The sequence below is a fragment of the Passer domesticus genome, chromosome Z (genome assembly GCF_036417665.1).
Source record: "Passer domesticus isolate bPasDom1 chromosome Z, bPasDom1.hap1, whole genome shotgun sequence".
Lineage (NCBI taxonomy): Eukaryota > Metazoa > Chordata > Aves > Passeriformes > Passeridae > Passer > Passer domesticus.
Window position 1 is genome coordinate 41,709,782 of NC_087512.1, and position 13,230 is coordinate 41,723,011.

The 13,230-nt window shown below is 37.9% G+C and overlaps 1 long non-coding RNA gene across 1 annotated transcript in view; it reads left to right on the top strand.

Annotated features, from left to right (window-relative positions):
• The first annotated feature begins 1,474 nt into the window (after positions 1–1,474).
• The window catches only part of LOC135290446 (uncharacterized), a 40,528-nt gene continuing 28,772 nt past the window's right edge, over positions 1,475–13,230 (top strand). Inside the window, exons 1-2 of the long non-coding RNA XR_010353214.1 lie at positions 1,475–1,534; positions 6,176–6,292. This is a non-coding gene — a long non-coding RNA (uncharacterized LOC135290446). The remainder of the gene's footprint in view (positions 1,535–6,175; positions 6,293–13,230) is intronic.

Genomic DNA, 13,230 nt, shown 5'->3' on the forward strand with positions numbered 1-13,230 from the left:
AGTGCTGCTTAAAGTTCTGCATTTCCATTTCTACAAGATTTTTCAACTTTCTTTGTCAACTAGAACACCAAGATTAAAATGTTCAAAACCACACATCATCAAGCTTCTAAAAATGAAAATCTTCAGTACATTTATTTTAGCTACATACACTGATCTTTTTAATGTTACATCTTACTAAGCAAGATCTCATCTTTGACTTTATTGTATTTTTCTTTCTCAAAGTACCAATAATAACACAAATAAGTGCTGGTTATCACAATAAAGTCTGACTAGCTGCCACATGTAGAATTAAGGAGAAGAAAAACTTTCACTCGACATCATAGTTCCTTGACCCTAACTAATACCTTTAAATTTTAAAATAAATCAATCATGCCAACTTTACAGTCTCACTCTGTACACCTCAGCACAGCTGTCTGGGTGTGCTTCCTGTCTGCCTCCCCCAGTGTGGTGAGCTACTGATTACAGCAGACTCTCAGCTGATCAGATTTCCTTCCATGTATGCCAAAAATACTCTGAGCCTCCTGAATCCCTTTCTAGCATAACTGATGTAACCCAGGCAGAATTAGAATTACTTCAAAATGAAATGTGTCTTATACCTTTTTAAGCTACACGAAAACATGACACAGAGGGACTTGTAATCAGATTCAGGGGAAAGTGGTGAAGTCAAACTCATGATTCACCCTTTTGAATTTCTCAATATGGATAATAAATGAGGCATTTCTAGAGCAACTGAATAATTTGTACATTTTCACAGTAGATCAGACTCATATAGCAGAAGCTGGTTTTGTAATTGTGACACATTGACGGAAATTCAGTGACTCAGTGTTCAGTGATTTTAATTTCCACTTTGATGGCATCCTTTTGGAATACAGGCAGGCAAATCTTATAAAATAAGCCATATAGAAACACTTGCTACCTACAAGATTTTATTTTCTCACAGTATCAGGGTTTCTTTAGCTATATTTCTTGTGCAAACCTGAGTCCCATAATAAACTACACAGGAGTTTTTATTATTTTTTAAAACTCAGATTAACTTTGTTCCCAAAGTCACTTTGATCACTGATATATCCTTATGCTAGTAAAGCAGAGAATGAGAGAATTTAACATTATCATTTTCTGAGAAGAAGAACACCATAACCTTTGAATTGGAATAATAAATATCAGTATTAATTTATATAGACTGTTACCCTAGGAAGGATAATGCAAATATAATGATAATATAATAAAACACGTTAATTACTTTGCTCCCTTCTGCACAAAAAAACCAAAGGAGGATGTGACTGAACAAATTCCTTATACCTTAAGCTGGAAAACAAGTTCCTTTATATGTTTCATGACAAAAGAAAAAAAAAAACAGATCACAAAATTTTTTCCCTGACTGGATGTTTAGAAGAAGATTGTTGAGTAATAAAGTCAATAGAAGGATTTGCACTGACATGAGCCATGGAGAAGATCCTTCATATTAAAGAGGAACCAAAACAGCAAGAGTTCCTAACATGGCTGACTGACAAAATCTCTTTATGTCTGTTCAGAGGTAAGTTCAAACATAATGCCTTTAGGAAGAGAACTCTTCACTGTGTGACCTGTTTCACAGCATCAGAAAGCAATTAACTCATTCTGAAGGGTAAGCATTAATCTAGGAAATACAATAGGTACTAATCTTGGGAAATAAAAATGAGCAGTTGAAAGAATAGTCAGGTTGTTTTTCTTTTCTTATCTGTTTTTAATTTTTCTGAAATCTTAGGTTTTACCATAGTAATCACACTTCACAAGTTTCAAATCTGAGGTGTAGATAATTAGTTATTGCACATACTTCTCCTCAGTTGCCTCAGACAGAACTAGCTGTTGTGAGGGTGCTGCTCAGCCCTCCTCTGGCAAAATAAGCTGCATAACAACATGAGGTCAAATTGGAATCCACACATACCAGTGCATGTTAATAATACACTTGAAACTATTCGAGAGGGTGTTTGCCCAAAACATGGCAACTGATGTGACCAAAATTCGGCAATCATATTAAGCACCCATGGAAAAACTAAAAAGAGGCTTTTGCAGTAAAAAAGTCAGCCTAAAGAGAGGCCTAGGAGGAGCAGGAGGGCTGCAGTGGCAGGAGGGACGGTGCTGCCGGAGCAGATGCCATCAGAGCTCAGTGTGACACCACACAAGTCACCCGGGCTGTCCCGGCCTCTCCCGGGCTGCTGTGAGCAGCCTCTCCTCCGCTCCCGCCCGCCGGGCCGGGGCGAGGCCGGGCCGGGGCAGCGGCGGGGCCGGGGCGAGGCCGGGCCGGGGCGCGGCGGGGCCGGGGAGAGGCCGGGCCGGGGCGAGGCCGGGCCGGGGCGAGGCCGGGCCGGGGCAGCGGCGGGGCCGGGCCGGGGTCGCGGGGCCGGGGGCGAGGCCGGGCCGGGGCGGGGCCGGGCCGGGGCAGCGGCGGGGCCGGGCCGGGGTCGCGGGGCTCTCCCGGCAGCTCCAGCCCGGAGTTCGCAGCCAGGGAGCGCAGGAGGGCGAGCCTCCATGGCCTGGGGCTTCTCCAGAGGAGCTGCGGGGATTGCACTGCCTGGGATTAGTAGCACAGGGATGCTCAGAGGTTGGGGATGTTTATCAGCGTTTTCTGAAGGGATTGCAGTGTGTGGTTTATGAGTTACATCACTGACACTAATCTCTGTGTAGCTCATTGATTGCCAGTTAATTACATGCCATTAATAAATCAATAAACCACTTCAATCCCGATTCAGTTTAACAACATGACATTATAGTCTTTCTCCAGTGAAAGCTCATCATTTAGGGACAAGTAATGGATTCCCTAATGTTTTATAATGTTACATTTTAAGATGTATTGTAGATATTTCTTCCAGAACAGTCTTTACAACCAACAAAATTTTGCTAAATTTATACCACTACAATTCAGAACATAGTGCCATATGCCTGTGGCTTTGAAACGTCAAAGTTACCTTCAATATTTTGGAATGGGGCTCAACTAACTCTATAATGAAATTATTAAAGCAACAGGTATGACAGTACGGAGATTTCTCTTACTGTTTTTTCTTTTCATTCACTTTTGGCCAGATCCTTTGCCAATTTGTTCCCCTTTTTTTCTTTTACTGCATCCATCTAATTTTAGACACAGAAAGTGAAGTGTGCTTTTAAGCAGATTGTGTTTGCCCTTTTCAGAATTTTTTCCTTCATTTCCATGAACTCTCCAGATTACACAGCTCTTGATCTTTTGCAGTCACTTGAACAGCAGGTGGGAAAACCAGCTAATCTTAGAGACTTATTTTAGAAACTGCACAGAGATAAATATGTTCTTTAGACATTTTTATTTTATATAATTAAAGCAATGCTACATACAAGGTCTTAATAAAAAATACTGTCATAAAAACCCCACATGTATATACATACAGAGGGAGGGGTTTAGTTAAAAATGCAGCAGGGAAAATGTTTTATTGAAAGGACAAAGTTTATTAATTAAGTCATACATATTTTCAAGATTTCTACTAAAAAATTACTACCTCACTTGATACATAACAAACTATATGATGAAATCTCATTAAGGAGAAGTCCCAAAGTATCTTGTTCTGCTGCATAGGAATCTTTTAATGTTTTTTGTATTAAAACATTTTAATCCTCCTGGAAGTTAAGCCTAGGAGTCTATTATAAAAAAAATTTTTTCTGGGAAGGTAAGTAGGTCTGATTCCAGACACTTAATTTTGGGGGTTTTAAAATTCATTTTACAAATAATTTGTTTTCAGTCCTATAGTTTTTTTCTTTCATGAAGGAAAGCAATGTGTATTCTTTATATTGTGAGCATGGAAAATTTCTGAATCATGGAAAATGGAGACATCATAAAAAGTTATTGAAAGCAATTTGAAAAAATAATTGGCTTGAGCCAGACTGAAAGATTCCTCAGAGAGAGTCATGTCCCTTGCCTTAGGGCTCATGTAAATCTGAGGGGGATATTCATTAAGTGTCTCTCAAGAACAGGACTGGAGGTTTTCTTCATATGTTGTGTTTTGTTTAGGATCACACAGGTACATGCGAACACCAGCATGGTGACACCCAGAGCTGAAAGCCACCTGGCTGTTTTGTTCCAGATAAATGTACACTAGCTCCTTTAATGAAGCCACATGTCTTCCATGAAAAAGCCAACTGGTATATCATTTGTCATGCACAGATGGTACCAACATGAGGAATGATCTCTTGATGTGTCAGATTCAACATGCACCTCTTCATGCATATGTAGACTTAGCCCTTGATTTAAAATATGTAAATTAATTAATAAATAGTTTGATGCATCATTGTGCTGGATTGTGGGTTTGGAACTTGGTTTGGATTTTTAATTTTTTTTATTTTAATACTTTCCAGATTAAAAAAAAATAAAAAATGTTGATTCTCAGTCCTCAGCCTGTCAAAGCATAGTGACAGAAATCCTTACAGCTTGCAGGTTAAGTTCAAGGTTCACCTGAAGTAAATTGTAAACAAATAGAGATGTGCTTCAGCAATTCAAGAAACAACCCTTTCTACACTAGGACTGTATAATTAATGATGTAAGGAGGAAACAGATTCCCTGAAACTAAACTAAATTTAAATGTACGGAACAACGGGTATCACTGACCTACACTGATGAATCTGAACAGAACCAAAATTTCAGGCTGCAGCTCTGCCCGGGAAATCAAATACAAAATGTAATATTCAGAGTTTCTCATGAAATCTTATGTCAATACTAGTGTACAAACATAGGGAATTAGAAATATTCTGTTTAATTCTGATGACTGACTAGGAATGTGAATGTGACGATTAACCCTGGTGTTATAAAGTATCTTGCAATAAACTGACTTTGCCCAGGCATTCCATTTTAGCTCCATCCAATGCACCACTTCTGTTGTAGTCTGAAAGGAGAATTATAGAGGAATCAAAGAATCATTTGCTGACAAAAAAATTGACAAAAATAAATAGTACATTGAAGAAATTAACTACACATTTAAAATTTCTTATAGACATAATATCATAAATTTAATCTTATTTTAGTGTATTTTCATGTCATTATGTTATAAAATACTCTCTCCACTACTACTACATCATACTGTGGTTTTAAAAAATGAAGTCCTGGCTTGACAGTGTTTCAAGAACTGAATTTGCAGAAAAATGCTTGGCTAAAGAAAGAACAAAGTGCTGTTATATGTCAAATATTAAACTATTTTTTTGCTTTCTTCCCTGCTGTGTCACTGGTATTAGAGATACTGTTTCTTACTTCCCATCCACTTAAAATGGTACAGAATCTTGTTAGCCAGCACTCTTTCTTTTGAAGCAGGACACTTTTTTTTGTGGATACCATTAAAACACTGAAGTGTAAATGAGTGACTTCTGTCACAGAGAACATCTCAAAACTTTGTTCTGAGATATTTTCATGGAAGTGATAAATCCCTTTAGTCCCCAGATTGTGAGAATATGTACCTTCAGAACCAGAACATATCAAACACCTCAGAAGGGCTGGGACTCATTTCAGAAATCTGGTGAGGGATTATTCTGGTATTTCAAGCTGCTTTCCTCAAGCTGGAAATCTTTGCTATTCATAAAATTGAAAACAAACCTTTACAAAGTCTGCAAAATTACTGGTTTTGAAAAAACACATTACTTTGAGAGATTTTTTGAGTCTTAAAATAAATGTCAGAATTTATTTTAAACACAGTCATTTTATTAGTACCTCAGTACATGTGGGAAATGTATGAGTTCTGAGAAGACCCATTCTATAATGCCATTTTTAACTAGCTGAAGACTGTTAAAATGTTCTCTCTATGTACATAGCATTATAAAACATACAGCTACTTTAGGTTCTAGAAAAACAAGTTGAAAAAATTTAAAGTTGAAAAAATGGACATATTATGTAGACACTAGTGTCCTTGAGTACTTGAGATTAATTTCTCATTTGTATGCTTGGTTTTTGTTGATAAAAAGATTGTCTAGAAAATGAAAACAGCTATAAGGAGCAATTTGGTGACAGCTTTGGGGCCACTTGGTGCATGTATGCCCAGCAGATGCTACCAGATGATACACCAGGAGCTAAAAGATGTTGTGCAGACTCATAGCCCAAATATATTGTTGAAAGTGTTAAGTACCTGTAGGTTCAGCAGACCTATAATAACTATGTGGTCTCTTTTTTTTTTTTTTAATTTTGTATATCAAGCGGCCTACAGTTTCTCCTACAAGTGCTCTTTTTTGTTGTTATGGAGAGATGCTTCTTGTCTCAGACTACATGTGTCTGTAATTGCATTCCACGGTATTGAGAGCATTGGGCACAAAGGTCTGTACATATCTCTATTTATTTGTTTAGGTATTTTTACCAAATTCATGTTTCTACCACTTTGTTAAAGGTCAGGTTTCAGCATAAGGGCTCTTCTATCCTGCTGTCCATCACAGTTAATAATAAAGCAGACAAACAAGTCAAAATACCTGCAGTATAAATGTACAAACACTGATTTCCATTTTCTTGTCTGAAACACACACATTCTTGTGATTCTTTGCTACATTCTTTCATTGTACATGTTCTGTTAGATCAACCTTGTGGCCAGCAACCCAGTAAAAATCCAAAGTTTTCAGTTAATCAGTCAGTTACTCTACATAATTTTAATGTCTCCATTTTAAAATACATATTTTCAAGTAATCTCTATACTAATATTTTCAAAAATTTAGGCTGAAATCTTCCTTTAAAATAAATTCTTTTCAACTGAGTGATTTTTCCATACTAAATATGCTTATCATCCTAAACTTTACTCAGCCTAGAATTAAAGAATAATCAAATTGCTGACATTTCATTTTCTAGGCTATTTTACCATGTTCCCTGTTGTAGTTGTCTAAATATTGCTGTCAAGATTATGTACAGCCATGTTAATAGTTTTTTTGTAGCCGTGTTCTGGCCTTGCTTACTTACGGTGTCAAACAAGAAAAATTCGTATACTACCTATACTGATGTGGTGAGTACATCTGTCACAAGGAAGGGGCTACAGACAACATTTGTGTGGACTTCTGTAAAACCTTTGATACAATTTCCCATATAAACTGTGGAGAGATAGATTTGATGGGTAGACTGATGGAAAAGGTTGGACAGCTATGTCTAGAGGGTAGGGGTTAATGGCTAAGGGTCCCAATGGACATCAGTGACAGGTGGTGTCCCTCAGGGGCCTGTACTGGGACCAGTTACTTAATATCAGACATTGGGATCAAGTCCACCCTGAGCAAATTTTTAGATGACACTGAGCTGAGTGGTGTAGTTGACACACCTGAGGAACAGGATGTCATCCAGAGGGACCTGGAAAATTTCAACAAGTGGGTCCATGGGAATTTCAAGAGGTGTAACAGGGCCAAGTGCAAGGTGCTGCACCTGAGCTGGGGCAAATCCCAGTACCAACACCATCTGGAGGATGAGCAGATGGAGAGCAGCCCTGGGGAGAAGGACTTGGGGGTGCTGGTGGCTGAGAGGCTGGACATGACCCAGCCATGGGCACTGCCAGCCCAGAAAGCCAAATGTGTCCTGGGCTGCATCCAAAGCAGCGTGGGCAGCAGGGGAGGGAGGGGATTCTGCCCCTCTGCTCTGCTCTGCTGAGAGCCCACCTGGAACCCTGCACCCAGCTCTGGGGTCCCAGCACATGGACATGTTGGAGTGAGTCTAGAAGAGGCCACTAAAATGATAAGAGGGATGGAGCATATCTCTTATGAGGAAAGTCTGAGAGAATGGGGATTGTTCAGCCTTTAAGAGAAGATTTTGGGGTAACCTAATTGTGAGCTTGCAGTACCTGAAGAAACCCTACAAGAAAGATGCAAAGACTCTTCTTACAAGAGCAGGTAGTGACAGGACAAGGAAGAATGGATTCAAACAGAAAAAGAGTAGGTTTAGTATCAGATTTACAAGGTGACCCCGACCAGGAAGAATGATGTGCATCTGACTCCATGATATCAGAAGGTTCATTAATTACTTTATTATGCTATATTATACTATAACTATTTTACACTGTATGACACTAACAAGAACTATACTAAATTGAAGAACTTGTGACTGTCTGCTGACCAGACAGTCGACACAGCTTGGACCTGATAGGCTAATTTACATGAACAATGTCCACCAGAATCCAATCAAGCAATCACCTTCAGGTAAATAATCTTCCAACACATTCCACATGTTTAAAAACACAGGAGAAGCAAATGAGATGAGAATTGTTTTGATCATTCTTTTCTCTGCTTCTCTCTGTTCAGAGGGCGCGTGAATACCACAGTTTAGATTAGATATTACAAAGTAATTCTTTACTGTGAGAGTTATGAGGCAGTGGAAGTGGTTGCCTGGAAAAGTTGTGAATACTCTGTCCCTAGAAATGTTCCAGATCAGGCTTGGAGGCTCTGAGAAACATCACAACATCTAGTGAAAGATGTCCCTGTCCATGACAGTGGGATTGGATTTAAGTAATCTTCAAAGTCCTTTGAAACTCAAACAATTCCATGACTCTGTAATTCTCCCTATCTAGTCCCTAGACCAACCTCTGTAAAAAAGCTCTCTTCGCCTAAAGACATATTAAGCATTCCTGTCTTCTGAAAGGTCAGAATACAGCTTCTGATGGCACAGAAACAAATGTGTAATCTTGGATTTTTGTTTTTGCAAACACACAGGAGGTTTTCTGAGTCATATGGTATTACATACTGAAGAATTTGCTTCTAAGTTTTGAAAACTTTCTCAACTTGTACAAAAGGTAATATAAGAAAAGGCACAAAAATCAGCTCCTTTTCTTATTGAAACTCTGCGCTAAGAAATACCAAGTCTTTTTTTTAATTTTTTTAAAATTTTTTAATTCTTTTTTTTAATTCTTTTTTTAAATTCTTTTAATTACATTCTTTTTTTTTTTTTTAATGTGTCTGGATAGTTAGAGAGTCCTGTGCCATCTCAACTTTAAATAACTAGAGGGGCATATACTCACACATTAGATCATACTCAAGGAAAGAGGCAATTCTTGTTGTGCAAAACCAAGGTATATCTCTCATTTTAGACAGAAAAACTAAACTGATGTCAGAGGGGCTGACATTCAGAAGTGCTAAGTAACTTACATACAGCATGGACATCCACTGTCAACCAGCCACTGAGGAGACTAAATGTTATATGAGTATCTTGCAAATATCTACTGAATTTCAAAATCAGGGAGAACTAATTAAGAGAAAAACAAATAAAGGAAAAAAAATACCCCCTCCAAAAATCCCATGTTCAAAAACTACATTTTCAATGTATTTGAAAAAAAAATCAAAGCCCATCTTTCCTATAATATTTCAACATTTCCCTTTTAATCAGGAAAAGTATTTTTACAAATCCTTTTTTAAACGAAAAGAAATTGAACTACTAACTCTGGAGGCCCATAAATATTCTAATTGAATTCTGTAACTGCTTAATCTGAAAAAAGACCAATATGCTGGGGGTATAGGAAGAAGGAAATTGTTTCCTTAAACATATTTTATCTTCCACACTGGTGTAGTAATTCTGTCCCTTGACTACTAATGATCCACAGATTTTTTTAATAATGAACCAGTAGGTGGACTATTCCAAACCATGGAGAGATGAAGCACAGACTTTTTTAAACATTGCAAAGACAAGCACAAGACCTTTTGCTATTCATTTTCTCTACTTCTCCTACTCCAAGTTTTGCAGAGAACTAAATATTACATGTTGACTGACTTGACCTTTGGAGCAACGACCCTCTTAGTTTCTTCAGTAGCAGGCATTTCAGTATGAGCGGAAAAAAAAGTCACACTTGCAATATTACTGAGAACTGAATGTATATAATTAGGTAATTTACAGATCTGGTACGCAGATTTTACTCCATGCCAGCCAAACTTAAATCCAGTTGAACTCCTAACAGTGCCCAGAAAACATGATTAAATACCTAATTTTCCTTTCTTGAGTACCTCAGAAATTTTGGTTTTTATGAAAATTATAAATTTTTTAAGACTGCATAAAACAGAACAATGCTGATTCTGCTGCCCAGGAGAGAATATCATTCTTTAATCTAGACTCTTCCTTTAAGATACAGTTTATTATCCATGGAGAAAAGATGACAGGATAATAGTCTGCATAAGTAGCAATACCTATTTGCACTCCAAACAAACTCTAAAAGACCACTAGACAGCTTGTCTCCAATAATAACCAAGACTTTTGTTAAGTATCGGCTATTCACTTCCAAAGTAGGTCTGATCCATGAATTAAGCCTATGGGTCTTAAAACGACAAGTCATTATGTGACAAGTAGGAAAAACTTACTTTAGAAGATAGTGTTGCTATTTCAGGGTGAAAGTATTCACTGTAATCAGTTCATGACTTTTTCAGTTTGTCAGAATAAAAGGTTTTTCAGCTAGCACTTGGGTTTATTCATGCAATTGAAGAACAAAAAAATCTTGAAAGCTTAGTCTGTTCTCTCCTATAGATTGTTTCAAGCATTTCCAGGAAAATTGAAGTAATCCTAGCTTTCCCTCTTGCCTTTGCCATTCCATATTTATCTTCGCTTTGGGGAAGGAAGAAATAAATAAGCCATTGGTCTAAAAATATTACTTCAAAATATGAAGAAAGGCAGTACAGTGTTTGTCAGCAGAGAGCAACCTTTATGTGGGTGCCTCAACCCACTAATTCTTAACAACTCAGGAGCATCCTAACTTCCCCCTGTGGATGTTGGCAGTTTAGGTTCTGACTGACTTTCAACAGCTCTAAGATAGCAACAAAATTATGTTTTCATATATCTATGTATTTCAAAAATGTTTTTGTTCACATGGCAGTTGATACACTGTAACTAACAAATGAAACTGAAAAAAAAGGAAACCCAAGCACCTTGATGGGTATATGATTTTGTGGTTTCATGTATCAGTGTGTTTTATTTATTTGTGTTGATTCATTTTCATCAAAACCTTGTTAACTCAAATAGTGTAAACAGAATTTGAATTTCTCAGTGTACCTGAGAAAAAAAGTGAATTCTGTTTTGGTTTTATTACTTAGAACTTCTATATTTCTGATGGGTTTTTGAGATACCCTTGAGCTCCCTAAGACTTTCTTATAAACCATTGCATTTTAAGTATATATTAAAGGCCAAAATGTTAAAGAAGGCAAATTTAAAGTTTTCTCTTTTTTAGAAGAGAGTAATTGCTGTTGAAGTCAGCAACTTACTGATCTTCAAATGAAACAGAAGATTGCTGTAATATCACTAACACTGTGGCTGTGCTGCTTCAAAGGTCATTCCATTTGCTGTCAGCTACACCAGCACTTCAGCAAAAGAGTATGAGAAAACAATAGTGAAGGTCTAAATGACCCAAAAGGAATTTAATTTTGAAGTTTATTACAGCTGAGCCCATTGTTAGAGATAACAGAATCAATTAAACGAGAAAAGACCTCTGAGATCATCAGGTGTAACCTTTGACCAAACACCATCTTGTCAACTAGACCATGGTACTAAGTGTCACAGCCAGTGTTTCCTTAAACACCTTCACAAACAGCAACTCAACCACCTCCCTGGGCAGCCCATTCCAATGCCCAATCACTCTTTCTATGAAAAAATATTCCTGAAGTCCAACCTGAACCCCCCCGGCCCAGTTTTAGACTGTATCCTTTTTTAGACTGTCACTAGTTGCTTATGACAAGAGACTGACCCCACCTGGGTCCTTTCAGTTGACTGTATAATGGTAAAGTCTCCCCAGAGCCTTCTTTTCTCCAGGCCAAACACCCCCACCTTCCTCAGCTGCTCCTCATAAGACTTACTCTCTAGACTCTTTTCCAGCTCCCTTCCTCCTGAATTAGGGGCCCAGAACTGGACACAGCACTCCAGGTGTGGCCTCACCAGTGCCAAGTACAGGGAGACAATCACTGCCCTGGTCCTGCTGCCCACACATTGCTGGTACAGCCCGGGATGCTTCCGGGTGACCTTCCTGGCCACCTGGGCACAGCTGGCTTGTGCTCAGCTGCTGTTGACCAGAACCCCCTGATCTTTTTCTCCAAAGCAACTTTCCTGCCACTTTGCTCCCAACCTGTAGAGCTGCCTGGTGTTGTTGTGACCTAGAGGCAGGACCTGGCACTGGCTTTGTTGAACGTCACCTAATTGGTCTCAGCCCATCAATCCAGCCTGTCCAGATCCCTCTGCAGAGCCTTCCTACCCTCCAGCACATCAACACTCCTGCCCTCCATAAGATCAGCTGCAAACTGACTGAGGGGGTACTTCAAACCCATAAAATTCAAACTGAACAAATAAAATACCCATCTTGGTTATATTATTGCTCAGCCTGGTTAGTGATACAGTTATGTATAACAACATTCTTGTGATTCCATTTTTATTGTCGCATATAATGCAAAAGAGATTAATATTATAAAGGATACCGCATTAACTGATGTCACCGTAAATGCAAATGTACTTGGGCAGCTGCCAGTACCAGAAAAAATCATTCAGGGCAAAAGACTATCAACTGAACACAAGGTGAAGGGTTTATGTTTTCAATATATTTCAAAATCAATTACAGTGAGCTAATTATATACGGTGCTTTGAGGTTTGCTCTTGAAAAATGCAAATTCCTCTTAGGATCTAATAAGTAACAAATAGTACAATACCTACTTTGTATACATAGTGTAGAAGCATTAGCAAGGCAGACTGTAAGAAAATCAGGGATCTTGAATTTTATTAGGTATTTTAATGTAAGTAAAATATAGACTTCTGCTAATTTAGTAACACTTTATTGTTGTTATTATTAATGATGACAGTGATGACATTAACATGATGACACCTTTACCCAGTGAGGTTGTATTTTTTCTACTGTCACTACAATAAATAAATCATTGTCTAAAGCCAAAAAGTGATCTTGAACACAAATTTTTCTGCCAATTCTAATTTCTTGTTAAGTACATATACATGTGAAGTACAAGTTTTAAAATATACATTTTAATCATAGATGTAGTTATGTTCATATTCTATGCTTTTTTATTATACATAATCTAAAGGACAATATCCATTAGGTAGCTGAGAATTTGAAAGAACAATTTTGGCAGCAATTAAATGCCTAGAAGCCAGATAATCCTCAAAGTTGTTTCAGCTTTTAATTTGAGCAATGTTTTTCTTTTCAACGTTGAAATCTCCACAGCATATTTATCCAGTCGGCAAGACTGCCTAGAAACATGTCTCACAGGTGAGGACAGTTCTGAATTTCTTTCACAGTCAAGAATCATCCTTATTAATAAATGAGC